At 44.3% G+C, this 21,942-nt stretch overlaps 1 protein-coding gene across 7 annotated transcripts in view; it reads right to left on the bottom strand.

Moving 5' to 3' along the window:
- LOC132386546 (NACHT, LRR and PYD domains-containing protein 3-like) overlaps positions 1-21,942 on the bottom strand; it is a 102,543-nt gene that overhangs the window by 60,251 nt on the left and 20,350 nt on the right. For 6 of the 7 annotated variants that reach the window (XM_059958818.1, XM_059958823.1, XM_059958817.1 and 3 more), the window contains 2 exons: positions 20,085-20,176; positions 1,505-1,917 (listed from right to left, as the gene is read on the bottom strand). The exons of the other annotated variant lie outside the window; for it this stretch is intronic. The gene's annotated coding sequence lies outside the window, so the exon portion shown is untranslated. The remainder of the gene's footprint in view (positions 1-1,504; positions 1,918-20,084; positions 20,177-21,942) is intronic. 7 annotated transcript variants of the gene reach the window in all.

Below are 21,942 nucleotides of genomic sequence, written 5' to 3'. Positions count from 1 at the left end.
AGATGGGAAGACTGTAACAGGGAACGTGGAGCGCGTCAATCGGTGCCGTACCGTGCGGACCAGCTCACCGATTGAGTCAGAAGTTCGGTCGCCTAACGCAGCTGGGGCACACATTTAACGCACAAATCTGAATGCAAGTCATTAAACCCAGCAAATCGGTTGTGTTCAGCGCAACGATATAAATAAAACCATATGTACCTTCAGACGCTAGTAATTAAATTGTCAGAGCTTTTCCATTCATCACAACAAAATGCATAAATGGACCACGTGGCCCCTTAAAACGGCAGCTGCAGATAATGAGAACACGGCTGATCTGATCTAAATTTTCATTACATATTCCACAACGTTCATTCCTGTAACACTTGAAACCCGCTGTTTATAAAAAATCTCGTCCGCCAACAGAATCAGTCTGTTTGAAGTCGTTGAGGCGAGCAGTTCAAAACACCCACAATCGTCACAGGAATAATAGATGCATTCGTCTGAAATAAGAAATTCTGAAAACGGACCAGGTGTTGGCTTTACGGATCTCGCACCCTTGCTTTGAAACAGGTGGCCATTGTACTTAATCTTTACCTAACCTGTGGAAAATGTCAATCGTATAAACAGAGAACAATAGGAACACCAAAAGTACCACCGCCAGAACCCAACCATCTCCTTGTCCGCTGATGCAATACACAGACAATTAATTGTTTGTAAATAAAGATCCGAAATAAATATCAGAAGCTGAATTATTCTCACCGTAATTCCCCAGTGTTCTGACAGTGTGGATACTATGTGTCGCTTCTTACAAATAACCACGCCCACTGACCCACATGGATCTCTGGTAACCATGGCAGCACACACAATACTCAGCAGGTCAGGCAGCTGCTATGGATCGGATTTACGTCGACGTTACTGACCCGAAGGGGAAGGGGAAGAGGGCAAGTGAGTGACTGATTTGGAAGGTGCGGCTTGTGAGACTCGGTGCTCAGGGTTTGCGTCCAAGCAGCTGTCTGTCCGTGCACATTCCTCAGAACAGGGAGCCGCCCTTCTGCTGAAATTAAATCCAACCGGTCCGCCAAAATACTGTCATTCAAGCGTGAAGAAAGATTAATATTGTATTTTACCCTTTCTGCTACAGGGAAGAGAGATAGAACCAATGACGTGATGTAATGGACATTACTGGGGTCTTGAAGGACGACTGTACTCTTTTCCATAAATGCTGTCTGGCCTGCAGAGTTTCTGTGTGTGCTCGGATTTCCAGCATTTGCTGTTTACTCGTGTTTGGGAGAAATCGGTGACGGGTCACTGCCCCGTGGGATATTTCATATGTTACTACGGGGGTGAAAGATTTCTTCTGCTCGCAATCACTGTTAACCACTCTCGTTTCTCTTAATCCAATTGAACAGAATTTGACTCGTCAACATGAAGACCCTTCTCCCACTAAATTCACTCCCGATCCCGACCAAAGCTGAGCCTCGCTGTAAACGTTGAATATTTGTGCAGAATCATAGACAGCACTTACCTCTGATGTTGTAACCGGACGGCGTTCAGTGTGGTCCCGGGAATCACAGTCTGACTTCCCCGCTGACCGACACTGGTCCTGCACCGGCGTGCTCACCCTGTACGGAGAGTTGAGTCTGAGCTGCTGCTCCCGAGGCCACTCGGCTGTGATGTGTCCATCGCTCATTACAGATGGACAGGACCGGGTGAGCCGGGGTAGAGCGGGACTGCCGCAGTCCGGGTCACACTAACTCTCACCGGCTCAGGACGCGTCTGACAGCGGGAGGAGGCGGGAGTGGTCACTCATTACAGATGGACAGGGCCGGGTGAGCCGGAGTGGAGCGGGACGGCCGCAGTCCGGGTCACACGAACTCTCACCGGCTCAGGACGGGTCTGTCAGCGGGAGGAGGCGGGAGTGGGGTCAATGTAGCAACCCTAAAGAGGGAAACAAACAGGCTGCGTTAACCTTTCTGTCCGGATTTCCGTGTGGATCTCTCCTTTTTCTTTCATCGCAACCAGTGGGGCGGAGTTTCTCTGTTTAACTCAGCGAGTCCCAGGCTGCGAATTTGAAACCAGCCCGGGTTCTGGGACACTCTGAGCTCCGCCCCCTATGTAAGAAAGACTGCCCGGCGTAGGTATAGTTTCGGCTCAAACGTCCCTCACCTGTTCAGGTACAGGGAGCTATCTTTCAGCTGAAATTAAACCAAACAAGTTCGGCAACATATATTCACACTCAACTGATCAAAGATTTTCTCAGCACTTCTCGATTCAGGAAAATTTACTATCATTCATGTACTAACTCTATCATTGGGCAATTATTGCATTTACATCCGGACAACTATTGTCACAAGAATCCCCCTCGCTCACTGTTAACAACGGGTTTCACTTCACAAGCAGTGGATGTTGATCCACACTCCACCGGAAGTACTTGTGGAATTTGATTTTCTTTAAAATCATATGTTCCAAATGGCCGGAAGTTTTACCGGGGGCGGGGAGTGATGGGTTGATTGAAATTAGGCGCTGGTGAGGGAGTGATACAAGAACTTAAGTCAGAACTGTTGTCAGAATGTCCGCCTGGGAGGGAATAGTGTGCTGATTAAAATGGGAGCTCCACTCCCCTCTGTCCACTCACCTAACCCTCACTTTTCCCATCCCTCTACCCCATCTACCCTATCCATACCCCTCATGAATGTGTAGACCGCCATCAAATCTCTCCCAAAATCTGCGTTCCAAGGAACAATGTCGTAACCTATTCAACCTCCCTTTATAATTCAGGTCCTCTAATCGCAGCAACATCCTTGTAAATTTCCACTGTACTCTCTCAACCTTATTTGAATCTTTCCTGTGGGCAGATGGAGCAAACTGCACTCAATACTTCAAATTAGGCCTCAGAATCTTCTTATGCAACTTGAACATAACATGCAATCTCGTGAACGGAATAATTTATGAAGGCCTTGTGCCAGAAGATTTATTTACTACCTACTCAAGGTGTGCCGCCACTGTGAATGAATTATGGACCTGTGTTCCAGACACCTTTGTTCTACCGCACTCCTCAGTACCCTGCGGATCTCTGTGTAAGACCTAACCTCGTTGATCCTACAGAAGAGCAACACCTCAGACGTCTGCATTAAATTCTATCTGCCATTTTCAATCTACTTTTCCAGCGGGTCCAGATCCCACTGCACGCTAATTGCCTTCTTCTGTGTTAACTACATCCCCAGACCTGGTGTCATCTGCAAACGTGCTGATTCAATAGGCCACATTGTCTTCCAAATCATTGATATACGTGACAAACATCAACCGAGCAGCAGCGGTTCCTGTGGTATTCCACTAGTCACAGGTCTACACAGGAGAGGCAAACAGCTATCACCACTCTCTGCCTTGTCCCACAATGCCAATATCTGCTCTAATTTATTACTTCATTCTGGATGTCAAGCAAGTGACTTTTCTTAGTCAGCCTGTCATGCGGGAACTTGTCAAATGCAAAGTGGACAACATCGACTTAAATATTCAAATAAACATATATCTGGTCCTGTCAATGGCTTACCCATTACTGATGTCAGGCGCATCGGTACACAATTTCGTGCTTAATATTGTTGAAGATTTCTTAACCAGTGGACAAAAAATGAGCTATACTCCAATCTGCTAGTCACTCACCCATCGCTGAACATAATTCTAATATATTGGGAAGCATCGGACAAGAAGGTAGATGTAAGGAAACAAGTTGAAAAGCAAAACCGATGTAACAGGTGTGATTGATCCGATAGGCTGAGTGTGTATATCTTAATACTAGGGGTTTTGCGGGTAAAGGTGATTAACTTAGAGTATGGATCAGGACATGAAACTGCGATGTTGTAGACATGACTGAATCTTGGCTGAGAGGGTGGAAGGAATGGGTTATTAATGTGCCAGATTTTCGATGTTTTATAAAAGACAGAGAAGGTGCTGAAAGTGGGGTGAGGGGAGCTAGACGACCAATCAGGAACAATATCACAGCTGCACTCAGGGGAGATACAATGGAGGGGTCAGACACCGCGTCCATTTCGGTGGAACTCACGATGAGGGAGGGTGTAATCAAACTCATGTTGTACTACAGACCTCCCGATTTCAACGTTCCTAGTATAAGTAGGGCCCTTTTTAGTGTCGGGGTTTAAATGGTGCAGAATTTGGTAAGTGTTTTCAAGAAGTTTTCTTGTCGTAAAATGTGGAGTGTTCATCCAGAAGATGGGCCATACTGAGTCTGGTGTTGGATAACGATTCTGGTCAGTTGATTGACCTTTCAGTGGGTGAAGACAAATCCTTAACTTTCAGGATAGTGATGGATAACGAGAGGCATATTTTCAACGGAAGAGTTTTAAAGTGAAGTAGGACAAATTATTAGACAAGAGCTAAAAAGCGTTAATTGAGAACATTTTGTCTGGAAAGCCAACATCAGATATGTACAGGGTGTTTAAAGGTCAATTGCTTGGAGAAAAGGAAAGGCATGTTCCTGGTGGAATAAAGGACGAGGATGTAAAGACAAGAGAAGGTCAGATGTTCAGCGACGATATAAATTTAGTAAAGATGGAAAAGGAGACGTACTTGAAGCTTCAGAATATAGGATCAAACAAAACACATGATGAGGTGTTGGGCCTCCTGAGGAGTATTAAGACTATAAGACCATAAGACGTAGAAGTAGAATAGAGTTAGGCCAAGTCACTCCGCTATTTAATCATGTCTGATCCTTTTTTACCCCTCAGACCCGCTCACTAGTCTTCTCTCCATAACGATTGATAGGTGGATGGGTCCCCAGAGCGTTAAGGGGTCTACTCCATTTCATTGAACGAGGCAAGAGGTGGGATTGCTTGGCCCTTGCCCAGTATCTCTCTGTCCTCCTTAGCCAACGGCGAGGTCCTGGAGGACTGGCAAGCCACTAATTTTGCAGCTCTCTTTATGAACGGAGTAAGGGAAAATCCTGGGAACTGTAGACCGGTGGGTGTCACGTCAGGTGGAGTGACGTTGCTGAAGCAAATTATTCGGTTGGGACTTTTGAGCATTGGCAAACCATGGCCTAATTAGGGAGAGCCATTTTGACTATGTGTTTGTTAGGTCGAGTCTTACCAAATTGATCAAAAATGATTGAGTTTTTTGACAAGACGATGAGAGAGATTGATGAGGGTGGGGCACTGGATGTTGTCTAGATTGATTTTAGTAAGCCATTTGACAGTCCTTCGTGGGAGGCTAATACAGAAGAGGAGGATGCACGGGATAAGCAGCGAATTCGCTGTTTGAATTCATAACTGGTTTGTGCACAGACGACAGGTGGCAGCGGTTGAAGAGACTAATTCGAGCTGGTGGTCTGGGATTAGAGGAGATCCGCAAGCATCTGTATTGGGACCTCTGTTACCTGTGCTGTATATAAATGATCCGCACGAAAATGTTAGTACATTTGTGGATCATACTAAGATGGGTGGAATTGTCGATCGTGTAGAAGACTGGCAATAAATAAAACGTGTTGTAGAACAGTCACAGATGTGGCTGAGAAATTTCCGATGGAGTTTAACCCAGATAAATATGAGGTGTTGCACGTCGGTAGGGCAAAATGCAAGGAGACAGTACAATGAAAGTGGCTGCACAGGTCGATAAGTTGGTTAAGACTTATGGAATGTTTGCCTATTTTTGTCGGGGCACTGAGCTAAAAAGTTAGGAGATTATATTTTAACTTCATAAAACTCTAGTAAGGCCACATGTGGAGAACCGGTACATTTGTGGTCACTCCACTATGGAAAGGATGTCGAGGCTTTGAAGAGGGTCCAGAAGATGATGTTGCCCTGTACAGAGGGTATGAGTTATCATGAGAAGCTGGATAAATAGGTTGTTTACTGGAGCACCAGAGTTGAGCAGTGGTCTGATTGAGGGTTAAAATATTATGAGAGGCTTAAATGGAGTGGACAGGGGTTATCTGTTTCCCAGGGTTGCAATGTCTGATACCAGAGTGCATGCATTGAAGGCAGGAGGGGGTGGCTTCAAGGGGGATGTGAGGGGTAAGCTTCTTTATTCAGAGTCGTGTACAGAAAATGTGCTGCCTGGTATAGAAGGAGAGGCAGAGACATTAGAGGTTTTTCAGAGACGTTTGGATAGGCACATTGATGTAAGGAAGACTGGGGATATGGACATGGTGTCGGTGGGAGGGATTAGTGTCTGTCTGCTTTGATTTGCTTCTTAGGTGTTTCAGCACTGCATTGTGGGTCACGTGATCTGTTCCTGTGATGAGCTGTTCTGTGTTCTCTGTGGACGAGTTCTCCAGTCTGTCCTGACTGAGCAATGATGTGACATTTTCCCTGACTAGTAATACCACAAGCCCCCTTTAATCCCTCCCACTCTATTGCGCCTAAAACAACGGAACCCCAAAATACCGAGCTGCCAGGCCTGCCGTCCTGAAAACAAATCTAATGGCTACAGTAGCTCATCTCCCTGTCCTTCAATAACTATTGCCCTGAAATATTAGTCACACCGCCATGAGGACATTTTCATATCATACTTAACTTTTTTGATTCCTCACTCTCTCCCAACTCCTTCCTCTCCTCTCCCCCTTTCACTTCATCTCTCTCACTCTCTCCTATGCCAGTCTCACGTTCTCTACCCCTCTGACTCACCCTCTCACCATCCTTCAGTCCCTTTCTCTCACAATCTCCTCCTCTAAATCACACTCACTCCCCCTCTCTCTCCCTCTCCTCATCTCTCACTCTCTGCTCTCTCGCCCCCCTTGGTTCTCCCTCTTCCTTCCCAGAACAGTGAACCACATCTTCGGCTTTCCCCTCTCCAACCTCCACACCCACACCCTGCCCTCCCCTAAACCAACCGCCCCGCCCCCACTCCTGCAGCAGAAACGGGTAAATGCAATACTGAAGTGACTATTTCACATTTGCACGAGGGTGAATTGTCAAACTGGTCCGATTTGATTTCAGCAGAAAGGCCGCTCCCTTTTCTGAGGAATGCGCCCGGACAGAAGGCATTTGATAAGATCCCACATAGGAGACTGGTGGGTAAAATCAAAGCTCATGGCATTGGGGGGAAGATATTGATATGGATCGAAAACTGGTTGGCAGATAGAAAGCAAAGGGTAGCGGTGAATGGGTGTTTCTCGGAATGGCAGGAGGTGTCTAGTGGGGTGCCAGAGGGCTCGGTATTGGGACCACAGCTGTTTATAATTTACGTCAACGATTTAGATGAAGGCATTGAGAATAACATCAGCAAGTTTGCTGATGATACTAAGCTGGGTGGCAGAGTGACGTGATGAGGATATTAGGAGAATTTAGGGTGACTTGGATAGGCTGGTTCAGTGGGCAGATACTTGGCAGATGACGTTTAATGTGAATAAGTGTGAGGTTATCCATTTGGGAGTAAGAACAGGAAGGCAGATTATTATCTGAACGGTGTAAATTTAGGTGAGGGAGAGATACAGAGAAATCTAGGAGTCCTTGTTCATCAGTCACTGAAGGTGAATTAGCAAGTGCAGCAGGCAGAGAAGAAGGCTAATGGAATGTTGGCATTTATTACAAAAGGAATTGAGTACAAGAGCAAGGAAATCCTCTTGCATTTGTACAGGGCCCTGGTGAGACCACACCTGGAGTATTGTGTACAGTTTTGGTCTCCAGGGTTAAGGAAGGACATCCTGGCTGTAGGGGAAGTGCAGCGTAGATTCACAAGTTTAATTCCTGGGATGTCCGAACTGTCTTACGCAGAGAGGTTAGAGAGACTGGGCGTGTACACGCTGGAATTAAGGAGATTGAGAGGGGATCTGATTGCAACATATAAGATTTTTCAGGGATTGGACAAGATAGAGGCAGGAAATATGTTCCAGATGCTGGGAGAGTCCAGTACCAGAGGGCATGGTTTGAAAATAAGGGGTAGGTCATTTAGGACAGAGTTAAGGAAACACTTCTTCTCCCAGAGAGTTGTGGGGGTCTGGAATGCACAGCCACGGAAGGCAGTGGAGGCCAATTCTCTGGATACTTTCAAGAAGGAGCTAGATAGGTATCTTATGGATAGGGGAATTAAGGGATATGGGGACAAGGCAGGAACCGGGTATTGATAGTAGATGATCAGCCATGACCTCAAAATGGAGGTGCAGGCTCGAAGGGACGAATGGTCTACTTCTGCAACTATTGTCTGTTGACAGGCTGCTGCTTTCACACAGACACTGAGCTCAGAGCCAAACAGAACAACAACCCGCATTTTCCAAATCAATGATCTGTCCTCTTCCTCATTCCTTTCTAAGTCCACTGAGCGATCTCAGCCCGAAACATCGATTTATTATTCAGGTCCATAGATGCTGCCGAAACTCCTGAATTACTTCAACTTCTTGTGTGTTACTATGATTACAAAAGTTCTGTGAGAGGGAGGTTGTGGGGCAGTGTGAAACGACGCAAAACAGATAAATACCTTTGGAATATAACTCCTGATATCTACTTTGGATCTTTACTTAATCAGCCCGTTGTCGTTGTTTTGAATCAGTGATGAATAAGTCATGGAGTCATTGAAACAGTAACGCACTGTTGCAGGAGCTCAGCAGGCGACGCAGCCTCTTTGGGAAAGAGTACAGTCGACGTTTTGGGCCGAGACCCCTCAGCAGTCCATTTACAGAAACAGAGCCTACGACCGAGCCACTTAAACAGCCTACTCCCATCGACCTGCACCGGGGTCATGGCTCATCATACGCTACCATCCAAACTTCTCTTAAACGTTGAAATCGAGCTCGCATGTAACACTTGCAGATGGAAGCTCTGAGTAAACAATATTCCCCTCACATTCTTCTTAAACTTTCACACTTAACCCTTAACCAGTGAACTCTGCTTTCATTTATCTTAGCTATACCCCTCATAATGTTGTATACTTGGTTCAAATCTCATCTCAATTATCTACGTTCCGAGGGATAAAATCCTAAATTATTTAATCACTCCTCAGAACTCAGGCTCCCCAGACCCAGCAACGTGCTTGCATTTTTTTTCTGTATTCATTCAACCCTATTTACATGTTCTCTGTAGGTAGCTGACCAGACATACACACTATCCATCAAACCCGGCCTATCCAACATACAACTTCAGAGTTACATCACATCTCCCGTACTCACTGCTTTCTTTACTACCCCATCAACCTTTGATGCTAGATTCGATAAATAATGGATCTGTATTCCTCGGATCCTTTGTTCTACCTCACTCCTCAGTGCCCCACTGATCACTGTGTAAGACCTACCCTGCTTTGTCCCACCGAACGGCAACATATCATGTCTGCCTGCCTGCATTAAATTCCACCTGGCATATTAAGCCCAATTTTCCAGTTGGTCCAGATTCCTCTGCAACCTGAGCTAGTTTCACTGTCAACTGTACCCCATTGTTAGTGTCATCCGCAATTTTGTTAATCCAGTTAACCACATTATAATTCAGATCATTGATATGTAGGTGACTAACAACAAGGGACCTAGCTCCAATCTGTAAGGCTCTCCACCAGTCACAGTCTTCCAGCCAGAGAGGCAACCATGTACCATCATGCCCACACTGCCAATGTCTACTCCAATTTTGTACCTCAATTTAAATGCCAAGTGAGTGTATTTTCTTGATCAACCTTGCATGCGGGACCTTAGCAAGTGCCTTGCTGAGCTCCAAATACAGAGCATCTACTGCCTTGCATTCATTAGCATTTCCCGTAAACTCATCAAAAACTATAAGATTGCCCTGAACACAGGGTCATGCTGAATAATTCTAATCAAACCCGTCTATTCAAATATTTTTACCAATAACTTTCGCACCACTGACATCATGCACAACTGATTTCCTGCTTTATTTTTGAGCCTTTCTTAAACAGTGGAAGAACACTAACTACGCTGGTATTTGACCTGACGCTAAAAAAAAAAAAATCCTGCTATGACCCCTGCAATTTCCGAAATGGCTTCCCTCTTGTCAGCCGCTGGAAATTTATCTACCCCAATTTCCCTCAAATCAGAAAACACCTCCTTCTCTGTGATCTGTATAGGCTACAGCACCTTACCTCTACTTTGGCTCACTTCAATACATTCTGTGTCCGTAAACACAGATGCAAAAAAAATCCATTTAAGATCTCTACCAACATTTTATGTTTCCATGCATAAATTATCATTCTGAAAATCCAGAGGGCCAATTCTGTCCCTTGCAATCCTTTTGCTCCGAATGCATTGTCAATCAACACACTCAAAAATTTCTGTAGTTGTACCGTGGAGAACATTCTGACAGTCTGCCTCACTGTCTGGTACGGAAGGGCTACTGCACAGGATCTAAAAAAGCTGCAGAATGTTGTAAATCTAGTCATCTCCAGCCTACAATGTACCCAGGACATCTTCAGGAAGTGGTGTCTCAGAAAGGCAGCGTCCATTATTAAGGACCTCCTGCACCCAGGGCATGCCCTTTTCGCACTGTTACCATCAGGTAGGAGTTACAGAACTCTGAAGGCACGCACTCAGCATTTAAGAACAGCTTATTCCCCTCTACCATCCGATTCCGAAATGGACGTTGAATGTCTGGACACTACCTCACTTTTCAATGGACACTGAATCGTCGGACGCTGCCTCACTTTGTAGAGTGTTTATGTTTTTCCACCTTTTTAAAATCTTTTCAATATATTATACTGTAATTGTAATACTTGTTTATTTATTATTGTTGTTATTTTATTTGTTCATTTTCCCCTGCTAGTTTATGTATTGCATTGAACTGCTGCTGTTAAGTTCACAACTTTCACGTCACATGTCGGTGATAATAACCTGATTCAGATTCTGATTTTCTTCAAATATCTGTGTTATTTCATCGGCTCCCCATCACCTTGTCCGCTCCGGCAACCTGATTCAGATTCTGATTCTCTTCCAGTATCTGTGTTATTTCATCGGCTCCCCATCACCTTGTCTGCTAGGGCAACCTGATGCCTTCGTATATACCATTTCTTTCTTAAGTGTGCTCGTGCATTTCATCGACTCCATAACTACCTCATTTGTTCCCACCCATCTATATCTGCTATGCACCTCAATGTTTTACTTTATTAGATCTTCAGTATCTCTTGAAAACCAAGGTTCCCAAAAACTGGTACATTTCATTTTCATTCCGAGAGTCACGTACAAGCTTTGAACTATGATAATTTCCCCTTTGAAGGTCTCCCATTCAGCAAGTACACCTTTGCCAGAAAACAGCCTGTGCCAATCCACACAGGTCAGATCCTTTCCGATACCACGAGCATTGGTCTGTCTCCGATTTAGAATCTCAACCCATGAAACGGAGACATGCTTTTCCATATTTCCTTTGAACACAAAGAGTTCCCCGACACAAAACCTATATAATGTGTGAAAAGTCCATAAGATATAGGAGCAGAATTAGGCCATTTGGCCCATCAAGTCTGTTCCATCATTTCATTATTGCTCACCCATTTTTCCTATCAGCCCAAATCTAGTCCACCTCTTCATGCCCCGACCAATCTCTGCTTTAAATATATATAAATAAACAGGCAAATACGTCCAATGATCCACCACTCTCTGGCTAAAGATATTCCTCCTAACCTCCGTTCTAAAAGAACGTTTTTCTATTCTGTGGCTGTGCCCTGTTGTCCTAGCCTCTCCCGGCACAGGAAATATACTCTCCACATCCATTCCGCCAAGAACTTTCACCATCGATAGGTTTCAATTAGGTCACCCCTAGTTCTTCTGACTTCTAGTGAATACAGGGAGTACTCTAGTAAAAGGGAGGTGAGTGTTGATATGGGACCATGCTTGTGAGGTAGAAATGAGGGACGAAAATGGCAGATAAACTTAATTGGTGCTTTGCATTTGTTTTCACTGTGGAAGACACTGGAAGTGTGCCACTTGTCCGTGAGTGTCGGGGGCAGGACAGAGTGTCATTTGTATTTCAAAGGAAAAAGTGCGAGGCGAACTCGGAGGACCTAAGATAGATAAGTCATCTGGGCCAGATGGACTACTTCCTAGAGTCCTGAGAGAGGTTGCCGAAGAGATAACGGATACATTAGCCATGATCTTTCGAGAATCACTTGAAACTAGCATGGTCCAAGGAGACTGAAAGATTGGAAATGTCACTCACTCTTTGAGAACTGATGAAGGCAACATAAAGGTAATTAGAGGCCAGTTAGCTTAGCCTCAGTTGTTGGCAAAGTGTTGGTGTCTATTATTAAGGATGAGGTTTCGAGGTGCTTGGAGAGAAATGATAAATGAAGTCAAAGTCAGCATGGTTTCTGTAAATGAAAGCTTTACCTTAACAAAGAGGTAACAAGCAGTGTGGACAGAAAGAGATGTCATTTGCTTGGATTTTCAGAAGGCGTTTAATAAGGAGCTACACATGAGGTTGCTTAACAAGATAAAATCCTGTGGTTTTACAGGAAAAATATTGGCATGGATAATGGAAAGTTTGACAGACAGGAGGAAGCCAGTGGAATAATGGGGCCTTTTCTGGTTGGCTGCACGTCACTAGTGGTGTTCCTGAGGGTTCCGTGTTGCGACCGCTGCTTTTCACATTGGCTGTCAATGATTTAGGTCATGAAATTGGTGGCTTTATTGCAAAGTTTGTGGATGATACAAAGATAGGTGGAGGGGTAGGCAGTGCTGAGGAAGCAATACGATTGCAGCAGAACTTAGACGGCAGCAGGAGCGGCTGTGGAGGCCAAGCCATCGTTGCATGTAAGGAAGAGATAGGTAGGTTCTTGATTGGCCAGAGAATCAAAGGGCATGGGGTGAAGGCAGTGGAGTGGAGATGACTGGAAGAATTGGATCAGCCCATGATTGAATGGCGTAGCAGACACAGTGGACCGAATGATCCACTTCTGCTTCTATATCTTACGGTCTTAAATTGGAAAAATTGACAGTAAAGTGGCAGATGGAACAAGGTGTTGGGAAATGTATGATAATGCATTTGGGTAAAAGGAACAATGGTGCGGACTATTTTCTAAACGGGGAGAACATCAGAGATGCAGCGAGGCCTAAATTTGTTCACAGGTCTTATGGTCCTAAGTGCTTAACATGTTAAGCAGCTTCATGTGCGGCACCTTGTCAAAGGCCTCTTGAAAATCCAATTACACAACATCAACTGTTTCTCCTTTATCTGTCCTGCGTGTTATCTCTCCAAAAAAAATCCAACAGACCTTTTAGGCATTTTTTTTTTTGAGGAAACTAGACTGACGATGTGCCTTCAGGTACCACAAATCCACTTTTTTAATAATCGATTCCAACATCTTCACAGTCACTGAAGTCAGACTAAATGGCCTGAAATTCCCATTATTCAGCCTCTCTACCTCCTTGAAGAGTGGAGTGACATTTGCAATTTTCCAGTCTTCCGGAATCATTCCAAAACGTACTGATTCCTGAAAGCTCATTACTAGTGCTTCCACAATCGCTTCAGGGAACACTTTCAGACCCCTCGTGCGTACGCCATCTGGTCCATGTGATTTATCTACCTTCCGTCCTTTCAGTTTCCTCCCTCATGCCTCTGCAATTCCGTGTACTCCACCACTACATTGATACATCGGATTTTAGCTTCTCCTTTCGAATGTTTGGGTGAATTTGATTATATTATGATTATTTGCCCCTGAGGGTTATTTTATCTTAAGCACTCGAATCAATTACGATTGTTTGCTCAACACCCATCCCAGAATATCTGGTCCCGTAGTGGGCTCAATCTCAAGCTTTTTTATAAACCCATCTCGTAAACTTTCTTGAAATCCCCTCTCTTGGGATCCAGCACCAACCTAATTTTCCAAATCTACCTGAATATTGAAACACCGCATGACTATTGTAACATTTCCCTTTTGGCATGCATTTTCTATCTCCCATTATAACTTGTAGACCATATTCTTGCTACCATTTCAGGGGTCTGTATACAACTCCCATCAGACGCATTTTACCCTTGCGGTTCCTTTGTTCTACCTACGACGATACAACAACTTCGGATCCTAAGCCCTTCTTTCTAATGATTTGATTATATTTTATTGCCAACAGAACCACACCAGCACCTCTGCCTACCTTTCTGTCCTTTTGATACTATGTGTATCCTTTGACGTTAAGCCTCCAGCTGCAATCTTCTTTCGGCCATGAATCAGTGATTTCTACAACATCATACTAGCCAATTTCTAACTGTGCTACAAATTCAGCTACCTTATTCTGTATAGTACATGTATTCATATTTAACACCTTCAATCCTTTTCGATCTTGTCAACCTTCTATTTTGCAACATCCTGCTGACTGAATTTTTTTTCCTGATAATCAGTCTCTCTTTGCTAGTAATGTCACTAAACGTTGTATTTGTTTATAAACCCACTACCTCATCCACAGCACTTTCACTCCAGTTCCCATCGCTCTACCAAATTATTTTAAACCTTCTCGAACAACTCCAGTAAACCTGCCTTCGTGGGTATTGGAAACTCCCCCCTTTAGTTCAGGTGTAACATATCACTTTTGCACAGTCCGCCCCTTCCCCAGAAGAGATCCCGATGATCCATACATCTGAACACCTGTTCCCTGCACCAGTCAGATATTCACCTGCCAAATCACCCTATTCCTACCCTCACTGGCACCTGGCAGATAGTAGTCCAAAGGTTACTAACATTGAGGTCTTGTTTTCCAGCTTCCTATCGAACTGCCAAATCTCTCTCTTCAGGACCTCCTCACCTTGTCTACCCATGTCATTGGTGCTACTATGCACCAAGCCTTCTGGCTGCTAATTCGCGCTCTTGCGAATTCCATGGACCTGATCCGAGGTATCCCTAACCCTGGCACAATGGAGTGTCCTGTCCTATTCCCCAATAGGAGATCAAGTATCAAGTATCTCTTGTTGGGACGTCAGTGGATGGGACGGAGATGAAGGTGAATGGGACTCGACGGATTAACATATTACAGAAACTTTTCTGAGTACACTTGACTGTCTGGAAGTCTAAGTCCATATGCGGAGTGTTAAAATCACATCCTATGGCAAACTACGTTTCTTGCAACAGTCTGCGATTTTCCTGCAGATTTCTTCCTCTAGATCCCGCGGACTGTTTGGTGGTCTGTAAGAGTATGTGTTCTTTATTCCTCAGTTCCAACAATAAAAATTCACCAGATAAATTCTTCAGTCTGTCCTTACTGAGCACCGCCGTGAAATATTCCCTGACTAGTAACGTCACCCCTGCACCTTTAACCCCCTCCCATTCTGTCACATCTAAAACTATGGAATATTGGGCAGCTAGTCCTGGTATCACTAATAGTACAATATCATAACTCCATGTGATGATCAATGCCCTGAGCTCATCTGCCTTTCCTTCAGTGTTTCCTGCATTAAGATGTCTGCAACCTAGAACATCAGTCACAGCAAGGTTAACCTTTTTGATTCCTGACTTTGTCTGCGGTCTTAATCATATCTGTTTGAGAAACGTGGAAAAGAACATGGATGGGAGGGGATGTAGGGCAGGTCAATGGGACTCGGCAGATTAACAATTCGACACGGAGACAGGGAATCATGCATAGTAAAATTCCTGGTGAAGGATATGGTGATTGGGATTCATATCCCGATGTGGCATTTGGAGACTGGGAATCGTGCACTGCGGGATAAGGAGACTGTGAATTGGGCGCGGTAAAGGTTCTCGTGTAGGATACATGGACGGGGAAACATGCATTGTGGGATTGGAGACTGGGAACATTATTCTCACCCTGTTTTGTTTTTTTTTTCAGTAATGTGAGTAGCCTTGGATAAATAAATAGTTAGTCTCATAATTCTGTGCAGACACAGACTCTCTCACTCATCCACCTCACCTCACCACCGTTCTCCTTCAACCTGCTTTTTTCTTCATCCCTGTCCCTCACACTCACAAATGGCCTCTCTCTCCTCACCAACCATTACCCTCACCCCTCCTTTCTCACCACCCATTTGTGCTTACCCCACACTCTGCTCCCCAAAACTTCAATACTTCTGCCTTAAATCCGTCTCCCTCACCCCTCACTAGCGCCCATCTCACTCGTCACTCTCTCATCGCATATCCAGTCACTCAGACCTTCTTGCTCGCCGACCTTTCGCTCACTCATCCTATCTCGCCACCTCTTGCACGCACTTCCTTCTTCATACTCATCTCTCACCCGAACATCCTCGCCATATCTCTGTACCACTCTCCCTGTCACACAAATCCTCTCACTCCAACTCTACTGTTATCCCACACTCTCCTTCACCTCTTCACATCCCCTTATATACTCTCCACTCTACCCCGCCGCTCTCCTTTCTCTCCCCACTCTCTTCCCGCTCACTTACCTAATAACCATCTCTTCCACACCTATTCTCTCAGTCGTTCCCCCGTTTTTAGATTTTCTCTGCCACAATCTTTCTATCCTCCTCTCTCCCCTCTTCTCCCTCTCCCCCTCTACCTCTACTCTTACTCACTTTCAACTTCAGTTTGACCCTTACCTTGTTCATCCCTCACTCTCCTCCTGCCCCCACCCTCGCCGTCACATCAACAACATTTAAGAGGTTTGTGGAAACTGGAAGTGTGAATGTTGCAGGTTCCAGAACCTAGAATTGACGTTCTTTATGTTAAGGAATTTCACAGTTGACAATGTCATTGAACAATTTATTTAAAAATCCATGAAAATTATTTTAACCCAACTGCAAATGATACGAGTCTGAGATAAACACAAGATGCTGGAAACGCGCAGCAAACTGGGCAGTAACTAACTGGTAACGTTACGGGTTCGAGACCCTAGGTAATTTTCTTTAAATCATGTTAGAGATTCTCTCACTCTTCCCTGCATCAGAATAACTAAATACGCGCAGAACCTGAGCTCCGAATCTCACTGAACAATAACCCGCTCCTCAAGTCAATTCAAGTCACTTTCATTGCAATTTCGTACATAACTGCTGGTACAGTCCATAGTAAAAGTGAGACAACATTTTTCAGGACCATGGTGTTACATAACACAGTACAAAAACTAGACTGAACTAAGTAAAAAAAAAAGAAAAACAACACAGAGAAAGCTACACTAGACTACAGACCTACCCAGGACTGCATAAAGTGCACAAAACAGTGCAGGCATTACAATAAATAACAAACAGGACAATGGGGTAGTAAGGCGTCAGTCCATGCTCTGGGTATTGAGGAGTCTGATGCCTTTCAAATCAATACATAATCTGTCCCCCTCCCGTTTCATTTCCAATTGAACTATTGGGTGTCTGCTTGAGGCATCGACATTATTTCGTTCCATAGATGCTGATCCCTGCACCCTCAATCTTGCCGTTATCTGCAGCTTTGCTGTTCCAATTAAACACATTATCATCCAGATTGTTGTTTTCGATGACAAAGAACAACCGATCCATCACTGATCCCTGCAGCACTCCACTGTTCACAGGTCTCCAGTCAGAGTGGTGACCATCGGCTACCACGTTCTAGCTTCTCCCACCAAACCAATGTGTGTTATTTCCAATGCCGAAAACTGAAACGTCTTGACTAAGTTCCCATGTGGAACCTTGGCGAGTGACTTGCTAAAGTCCATGTAGGCAACATCCACTGTCATGTCTTCTATAAAATGACTGATACACAACCTACCACGCACAATACCATGCTTCCATGTGAGCACATATGCTTTTCCCCCAATACTTCCTGCTTTGAAATATACGCAGCTCAGTACATTAGTCACAGCATGATTAACCTGCGATTCCTGACATTGTCTGGGGTCTTAGCAACACCAGATGGGAAACTAGATGGATGGGAGTGTCTGGAGGGACTTGGCAGATCAACACTTCTATACAGAGACCGGGAGCCGTGCGCAGTAAAACACATGGTGTGAGGTATGGTGATTGGGAATTATGCAAGGTACAACACCCGGTGTAGGGTAGGGTAATTAGTAATGGTGCGCGATGAGATATGGAGACTGGGAATTGTATCTGAAAATACTCCCCATGTGTGTTACGGAGGTTGCAGACCTGGAAAAGTATGTGGCTAAACTCCCCCTGTGCGATGGTGGGAGGGCGAACTGCAATCTCGCCGTGGATTTGTTCAGTGAGTTTTGAACAGACATAACCACCATCCTTGCCACTGTGGTTGAATAAATAGTTAGTTTCATAATTCTGGCCAGACTCAGCGCCTCTCTCACTCTTCCATGGCTCCTTCACTCTCTTCTCTATTGCACTCACTCTCCCCTCCCAGATCGCCTCACTCTCCTCGCCACCCATCAGCCTCATCCCTCCTTCCTCACCACCCCCTCGGAGTCACACCACTCTCTGCACCACACACCTTCACTCCGTAATCAAACCCTTCTCCATCAACTCTCTCTCTCATTGACGCCATTCTCACTCACCCATCTTTCCTCGACACCCAACTCAGTCACCTCAATGTATAGCCCACCCCTCCCCCTTGCCACCGATCTCTCTTATTCCACTCTCCTTGCCTCCCCTATCACTCAGCCTTTCTTACTCGCTGCTGCCCCCGGTCATGCCCAGACGGGCTCAGCACTCCTCCCTCAACTACCTGAATCCTCATCCCGTCTCCCTGTCATTCTCCTTAACTCACCTGCAGTCACCCCAACTCTACTATCCTCACACTCTTACTTATTCTCACATCCCCTTAATACCTCTCTTCGATACCTTTCATTTATTTCAATCTCCAAACCTCTCTACCATGAACTCATGAGTTCAAACGCCTCTCAGAAGCTGCTGAGTATCTGTTTCCAGTCCCTCCCTCGGCAGCTCATTCCAGACACCGATCACTCTCTGTGGAAAACCTGCATCGTAAATCCCCTTTAAACTTTACCATCTAAACAGACCTGTTACCTCAGGTTTTTGTGGTGAAACTCGTCTACACCCTCTACAGACCCTCCACATCATTCTCGATTTGCGCACAATACTGAAATTGTCTCTTAACCAACGCGTATCCAGTTACAGTCTAACTTTAACAAATACCTCAACTCATCGTTAGCACACTACCAATTGTGTTGCCACCTTAAGGGAGCTGTGCACACCCATCACAGGACCCGACAGTACATCAATCTTATTATCAGTCCCAACATTCACCGTGCACATTGCTCACGAATTTGACCTCTCAAAATGCAACTTCTCACATTTGCCTGAATTATCTGTACTTGGTGACTCTCTGTTCCTATTTCTAACTGGATGCTGAACACTTTGACAACAGCCCCAAATTTATTCATCTCCTCCAACTCTGTAAATCAACGAATAAGTCCACCCAGTATATCATACGATTAACCTATTTGATTCACACACACGACACATGGCGAAACAGTGATCCTTGCGAACACTACTGGTCACAGACCTTCAGCCAGAACAACGCTCCTCTGGTGCTGACTCCATTTTATGTACCCAAGGCGACTTTAAAATCAATTTACAGATCCTCAGCACGAAACGTTGAAGGTTTTTTTTTCACTATAGGTGCTTCCTGACCTGCTGAGTTCCTCCAGCATTTTGTACGGTGTCCTCTTATTATTTTGTTTTACTTTAATCCTATTCGCCAAAGACATTTCATTGCTTCAGTAGCCCCCCCCCCAGATTCCCTGTGTACAATTTCTCTTGTTCACTGTCTTCTGCACCCAGCCCGTCCTCCCTCAATATAACGTCCTTTAACTCGGCCACAGAAAACAAACACCGGGGACTCCCCTCACCTCCATTGTGCAACAACCCGTTAATCTGGGGAGAATTCTACATTGCCCTTCCAAACAGAAAACAACTTCTGTTTCTCTCACTGGCTGTCGGAGGCATTTCCCACATCAGGCCTTACCAAATGCTGACGGAAATTCTATCTGTTCTCTCGACTGTTACATTGCCCGCTGTTGTATTCCTGTCTGAGTTTTACCCACAGCCACCTTATTTAGGGGCTCCTTCTCCTTTCACTCAGGTGAAGATCTGTGTGGTGAGCGGAGCGATTCGATCATTCCCCTCGTTAGGTCCCTGCGCTGGACCTGGTGAATTGTTCCAATGCTCATGGACTCCTTACCAGTTGGAACAATGACTCCGTTTGATGGTACTTTCTCTCTGCCCCTTTGTCGGCCAAGTTTATCCCTCTGAATTATTGATGATTTGACTACACGTGTACCATGATGACAGATTTAATGAGAAAGAGCCCAGTGAACATACCTGTGTCCATTCTAACTCTGACTGACTTTGGTTGATTGTCGTTTGCTTGTCTGACGTCCGGGTGGAAGAAAGCCTCACCTGCTGGCAATGACCTGAATTACACAAATAAAAACGTATGGTTCAGTTCCTCTGTCCTTCAAATTTAAAACATTTTTGTAAGGTCACTGCTCACTCTCCAACATTCCAGACAGTAAATGGAGATTGGTACAAAGACCTTCAACTGAACACAAATTTCAAGAAGATAGCAAGGAAATATAAGGAAACTTACTTAAAGGAGCGATGCAATGAAGCTGAAGAAGCCAAAAGAATTGGAAAAAAGAAGAGATCTGTTGCAGAAGAATTGAGATATCATAGGAACATTTCATGTAAAATGAGCATAGGAAAAGACAAAGAAGGGAAGGACCTTACAGAAGCAAAGGGCATCAAAGGGAGTTGGCAGGAACACACAGAAGAATTGCAAAAAGATCCAACAGTGAAGACATTAGCAATGACTCCCTCATCGATCTAGAGCCAGACATTCTGGAAAGCGAAGTCGAATGGGTGATAGAAAACATTGCCAATAATAAGGCTGCAGGATGTGACAGGATTTCAGTAAAATTGTTGAAATTTCTAAAAGGTGATGCTGTAAAAGTGTTGCATCCAATTTTCCAGCAGATCTGGGAAAATATAAACAACAATGACTTTTAGGCTGGATTAAGATCCGTTTTTATCCCAAAACCCAAGAATGGAAATGTCAAGTATTCACGTGCTAGAAAAGTAATGCTAAAGATTATGCAAGCAAGACCCTAGCAATATATGGAACACGAACTGCCAGATAGAAGCTGCTTTTAGAAGAGGCAGAGGTACCAGAGACCAAATTGCTAACCTATGCTGGATAATGGAGAAATCGCGAGAATTTCAGAAAAGTATTTATCTATGTTTTATTGACTACTCTAAATCCTTCAGCAGTGCGGTCCATAATATACTATGGCAAATACTTAAAGAAATGGGAATACCTGGACATCTGTTCTGCCTTATGAGAAATTTGTACAAAGATCAAGAAGCAACAGTTGCCAGACACAGAACAACAAACTGGTTCAAGATTTGGAAAGGAGTATGACCAGTCTGCATACTGCCACCCAGCTTATTTAATCTATATGTTGAACATATGAGGAATGCTGGTCCAGGCGACTCAAAATGTTGCAGTGAAAATTTCCAGACAGAATATTAACAACCTCAGATATGCAGGTGATACGATTCTAATGGCTGAAAGTGAGGAGGATCTGAAGAAGCTTCTAATGAAAGTGAAAGAAGAAAGTTGAAAGCTGGCTTCTTGCTCAATATTAAGAAGACCAGCCAGTCCTATTAACTCTGTGGTAATAAATGGAAAGGAAGTGGAAGCAGAGACGGATTTTTTCGTCCCTGGTTCAAAGATTTCTATAGATGGTAACGGTGATAGCCTTTTCAAATTTATTGGGTAGGAGAGCTATTTTGTTGCATTGGAAGGATCCTAATCCACCTACTGCTTTTTTCTGGCTCTCCTCCATTATGTTTTGTTTAAACCTGGAGAAAATTAGAAGTCGGACGTTCGATACATCTTTCAAATTTGAACAAACCTGGCCACCTTTCATTCAATATTTTCAGAAGATCTAATTTCTTATCTTTTTTATTTTTTTTTTTAGTTTTTTTCTTTCTTTCTCCCTCCGTGAAGTTTCAGATTTGACTAGAAGGACGCTTTCTTCTTTTTTTGTAATCTTGTCCTCAAGTGGACTGCCCAGTTCCCCCCTTTTTTTTGTTTTAGTTTTTAGTTTGTTTAGTGTTTTATTTCTCTCCTATAAATAGAACATATCCAGTCTTTTTTTGTATGAATTGTCAAGAG

Source organism: Hypanus sabinus, unplaced genomic scaffold (genome assembly GCF_030144855.1).
Source record: "Hypanus sabinus isolate sHypSab1 unplaced genomic scaffold, sHypSab1.hap1 scaffold_1195, whole genome shotgun sequence".
Taxonomy (NCBI): domain Eukaryota; kingdom Metazoa; phylum Chordata; class Chondrichthyes; order Myliobatiformes; family Dasyatidae; genus Hypanus; species Hypanus sabinus.
Note: the sequence above shows the minus strand (reverse complement) of the source record. Positions and strands in the feature narration are given on the sequence as shown.